The sequence below is a fragment of the Aegilops tauschii genome, chromosome 2 (genome assembly GCF_002575655.3).
Source record: "Aegilops tauschii subsp. strangulata cultivar AL8/78 chromosome 2, Aet v6.0, whole genome shotgun sequence".
NCBI classification, from domain to species: domain Eukaryota; kingdom Viridiplantae; phylum Streptophyta; class Magnoliopsida; order Poales; family Poaceae; genus Aegilops; species Aegilops tauschii.
Window position 1 is genome coordinate 10590787 of NC_053036.3, and position 5131 is coordinate 10595917.

The window sequence follows — 5131 nt, forward strand, 5'->3', positions numbered from 1 at the left end:
TTTGCTCAGTTGGATTATTATTTTGAGGAAACAGATCATGCAACAAATCTTGCATTGGGTCATATCCATCTGCACTCTCTTCTTGCATTTCTTCATCGCCTTGACCTTCAGAAACTGTTTGAGGTTCCCTCGCAACTTCACCATGATGGTACCAAAAGGTATAATTTCTCAGAATTCCATACACTTTCAGGTGAGAAGAAACCAATGCACGAGGATGAGAGTATGTGTTGCAGCATTTGATGCATGGACATCGAATTTCATTCTCCCTGCCTGCGTGGCTGAATGCATAGTCAAGGAAATTCTCTAACCCTTCTAAGTATTCATCATCTAATCGCTCATCCACTAGTCTCATCCATATCTTACTTGGAGCCATCTCCTAATATATATTACTGTTTTAGTACGTAGTTATCCTGCATTTATGTTATTCGATGTAAGACATATCAGACTATAAAATAAATCATATTGTGTATGATCTATAGATGAATGGATTGTACTGAACATGGCATAACAAAATTCTAAATCGTAATAAGCAAACGAATTCTACCTACATATTTTGTAATCAGGATCAGCAACAGTGCATCAAGGTTCCACAAGAGAAAAAACAGAGCAAGGAGGAATACGAAAAAACAGAGCAAGGAGGAATACGAACCAAGCTGCAGCGGAGTTGCGTTGGCGATCGGTGATGTGCAGGCGGCAGCGCGGGCGCACCGGGGTCGAGGCTAACCAGCGACGTGGAGGCGGCAGCCCGGGCGCGCCGGGGGTCCAGGCGACCGGCGCTGTGCTGGCGGCAGCGCGGGCGTACCGGGTCGAGGCTACCGGCGACGTGCAGGTAGCATCGCGTATGCGCCGGAGTCGAGGTGACTGGCGAGGTGCGACCCGCAGCGTGGAGAGGCGTAGAACACAAGGGAGGAGATGCGATCTATGGACTATGGAGGTGTCGAAATGAGCAGGGCAGGGGAGGCGAGGAGAAAGAGGCGCAGGGAGATGAGATCCTAACAGATTAAATAGTTATTCCCTGTTGCGGAGAGTTATCTAGTCGAAATTGCCAGCAGTTTGCGCCAAAAAAGATTCAGCCGCCCCGCTCTCTTTACTCGAGAACCAAAAATCTTTATTTCCTATGTTTGTGCTACAAAACCTGAGGATTAGGTCTTAAAAAAAACCCTGAGGATTTCAACTTTCGACAGGCACGGTGGACTCTACCTCCCTGTACTTGCAGTTGCAGCTATACTTTTTGAAACCAATTGAATCAAGCACAAATTCTGTTCATAGGTTGAAAATAAAGAACGCAGGCGTGGTGGTTTCAGTGTACTTTGACACATACGAAACAGGGGAAAAACTGACTGGTTCAGTTTTAGATAGAGAAGCACACAATTTTGACACAATGGATTCCTTTTTCTCTTTTCTTTTCTCTTACATCGACTATGCCAAGCAATGAATGGTACAACTCCTATTTTTATAAGTTTCTCAGCACTGCAAGCAACCGACTTGCTTTTGCTGCAACAAATGCAAGAAAAAGACTGAAATTAGCTTCGCCAACATGTACACGCAGGGCACACCTGCACTTAACTTGCAGTAAGTTGCAGCCGATCTGCCACAGTCACTTCACATTGCAATAGGAATTGTTTGACTACAATCAGGTTTAAGCTACACATGGTGATGCTTTGGCGTCCAAAGTGCCTGATGATCTGAAGGTACTGCTGCAGATCACATTCATCGGTGAAGCACCTGTCCATCACATCACCAAAATACAGTGCCTATTTCTAAGCCCATTCATATGTCCGTACTGTATAATACAATGTCAGGGGATATGAAGATCCATTTACGGATAGGAAAATATTTAAAAGTCAGTCGCTTGTTCATAGCCTGACATATGAATGACAAGAACAAATGTTACAAATAAAAGGCACTAATCCTGAATTCTGCTGCCGATGAGCCAAACTGAAAAACTAACAATAATACTGTTCTCTAGCAAACAATATTTATTTTTCCACCATCTTGTAGTAGTCAGGAATATAAATTCGCAAAAAGTCTCTACGTATTTTGTTCAGATTACTCTTATGCCTAGATGCATTCCTGGCTCTTGCTTCCCTCCTCAATGCAGCATCACTAGCACGTCTTTCATTAAATTCCTTCCGGACCTTCTGGTATACTTCCTCTTGCTTGTCTTCTTCCTCGGAGTCTTCGACAACTTGCCTACGCAGGTACTCAATAGAGTCTTCATCGACATCGGTTATTGAGACATCGCTGCTCCGTTCTTCATCAGGAGACTCTTCTACCTCCTGATTAATTGTATCTGGAACAAACTCAACCATGTTGTCGCCTTGCACGTTCTTGTTGTTCGAATCAGGAGCAAAATCAACAATCAATTCTTCTTTTACCTCAGGATATATTGAACTATATTGAATCTAGAGATGAATTAATGATTAAGTCATGTACCTCTTCATCCGTAGTATGGTGAGCAAACTCAACCATGGAATCTGGTTGCTCCATCAAGTGCATCTCTACCGAGCATTTTGGGGAGGAATCGCGGTGGCCGGGGGAGTTTTGTGGTTCAGCAGAGGCGCCGGACGGAGATGCAGGGGCATGAACGACCATGCAGACTTCCATCGGGAATTTGTGCAAAAATATGGATCGGGAGGACTAACTAATAGGATTAGGAGCAAATTAGATTAGTTGGGGCTGGAGAGATTTAGCGCCAATATTTTGAGAACCCGCCAACATTAGTTGGGATGTAGCGGGAGAGAGATAACGGAGAGGAGATTTTTTTCTTTTTCTTTTTGAGCGCAAGGAGAGTAAGTTTGTTAAGAGTTGTACGTACATGCAAACCATATCACAACAGTAACGACCGGTCATGTAGCGACGGGCAGACCCGTGGTTGTTGAACGTATTATGTAGATAGGTTTCCACCACGCGGGGAGTCCACTCGGGGGTTCAACGACCAAGAGTTTTTGGGCACCATCGTTAATGCTAGTATTTGTAGTAGTGAGAGTCTTCTGATGCGTCTCTCTGAGAGGAGCGACCTCCCTTTTATAGGTGCAAGAGAAGGAGGCGAGAGACTGCGCCGGAAGCTGAAGGGAACGAGGGAGACGAAACAAACAGGCAGTAGCCGAAGGGTGCAGCGTTCGTATTCAGTATCCACTACAGAAAAAAAAATTCAGCTCTCGAGTGACCTTTCGTATACCCGTAGTGCGTGGCAAAAATTTAGACATCGGCTCGTTCCCGCAACCCACGACGCGTCGTGGCGAGGCGGGCGGCGGAGGAGGAGCGCGCGTGAATGGCCCTCTTGTTCTCATGCTCATACATGTGGGAAAACATCCTCCCTTATAAGGAGGTCCAACTCCCACCAAACTAGCAATATGAGACTAAACTTTAGTTTCACCTCTTGCCTTGCACGAATGGGCTGCGTGGGCTTTTAGGATTTATTAGGAATTTCTGAAAGTACTATTGGGCTGGCCCATAAATAGATAAAATTCCAGCATATATCAATTGTAGAAGAAACGAAGAATAGAATCTCTGCTTTCTCAATCTGAGGTCAACCCCAGTGTGACTTCTACTAACAGATTTACTTGTGCGCACAGATTCAAACTCCCGTGAGGAAAATGAATGAATCAACATTAGATTTATTTGACACTATCTGAATTGATCTGTGATCTCAGTTGGCCAAAAATGGGAAAGAAATTTAAAACAGCATTAGAATTCAATATTAGTTCGACGCAACAACTTAACTTCCTAAATGTTAAAGCACGAAGAGACACAAACGTCATGTATCTAGCTAACCTGCATATTATAGACTGGACTACAAATAGAGCAATTAGCACATGGATCCCTCTTATTAGATTTTCTTTTTTGTTGCTATGCTCTCTGCCTTCCAGGAAGGAGCAAGGTGCAGCAATCTTTGACTAAATACTAAACTAGTAGCACAAAATAAGCCAGATTGAGATTGATTGGGTACTAAAGAAACCAAAGAAGAAAATGTATACTTGTCGCAATTTGTCAATTTGTCAGATTTGTCAGATGTTTGGAAATTTACACAAGTATACTTGTCGCAGTCAATCATCATTGCAGACTTTTCCATTTTGCAAAGAGTCCATGTGAGACTTCTTTGGCAGAGGCCACTTAATTTCTCCATGGAGACTATTGTTTCCAATAGGAAACAAAACTAAGTTGGTCAACTATCTAAGTTGGATTGGACGAAAATCCCTCTCCATTTTTCAGCATATTGGAGATCAATATAAGGTCAAGCCTGAACTCTGTAGATGGCACAAAATGCAACCGTTTTTGATTAAACACCGAACTAGCACAAAATAAGCCACACTGGTTAGGAAGAACCAAAGGAGCAAATTGCTCCTCCCGTCCACCCCCTGCGTCGCCGCCGCCGGAGTGCCGAACGGCCAAGCCGCGTCGGGCCCCAGGATGGCGGCGGCGGGGCCATTTTTGTCTTCCCCATCGCCCCCTTACCCCCCCCCCCCCCCCCCATCCAGCCCCTGCAGGCGCCGGCGGCCTCCACCAGTGGTGACGGCAACCTCCCTAGATTCAACCAAGACAATGTCCTTGGTGTTGTGCATTGTCGCCAGGAGTGTCAAGATGATAGAACCCCAGGCCAGGTGCTGCACTTCCAACATATCTAGCACAGGTATGAGCTTTTTTCCTAACCGGGCAAGAGTCTACTTTGTGAGTGATCATTTTGCAGATGAAGCAGGATTTGGCGCTCTCACACTTGTGTACATGGTGTCCTGGATCACCACAACTGTAGCTGATCATAGGCGCATAAGACATCAAGCCGGAAGCTGTGGTGGGGGTGGGGGGACCTTAGGAGTTGCTTCATTCCTTTTTCTCTGAGAATTATTGGTCTGAGTTCCACCTCCACCCTGGGAACCGGAAGAGTGGTCACCTGTCTCAGATGTTCCACTTGCTGCAAGCTACCCTTGCTGATGATTTTGCTGCGGGGGGGCTGGGCCAAACCATTGTGGGGGAGGCCCTGCCCATTGCTGTTGCTGGTAGGGTGGTGGGTACTGACCTGGGAAACTCCATGGGGGAGGCGGCCCCTGGTACCCAAAACCAAAGAACTGCGGCGGGTGAGCGTTGAGCGGTGGCGGCATCATTGCCAGATCTTGATGCCATGAATTGTTGC

The 5131-nt window shown here is 45.8% G+C and overlaps 1 long non-coding RNA gene across 1 annotated transcript; it reads right to left on the reverse strand.

Annotated features, from left to right (window-relative positions):
• Window positions 1-1836: 1836 nt before the first annotated feature.
• Window positions 1837-4427, reverse strand: LOC120974838 (uncharacterized). Its single transcript, XR_012201585.1, has 2 exons — window positions 2437-4427; window positions 1837-2330 (listed from the first exon to the last, which is right to left on the reverse strand). It is a non-coding gene; the product is annotated as an uncharacterized lncRNA (long non-coding RNA).
• Window positions 4428-5131: the final 704 nt, after the last annotated feature.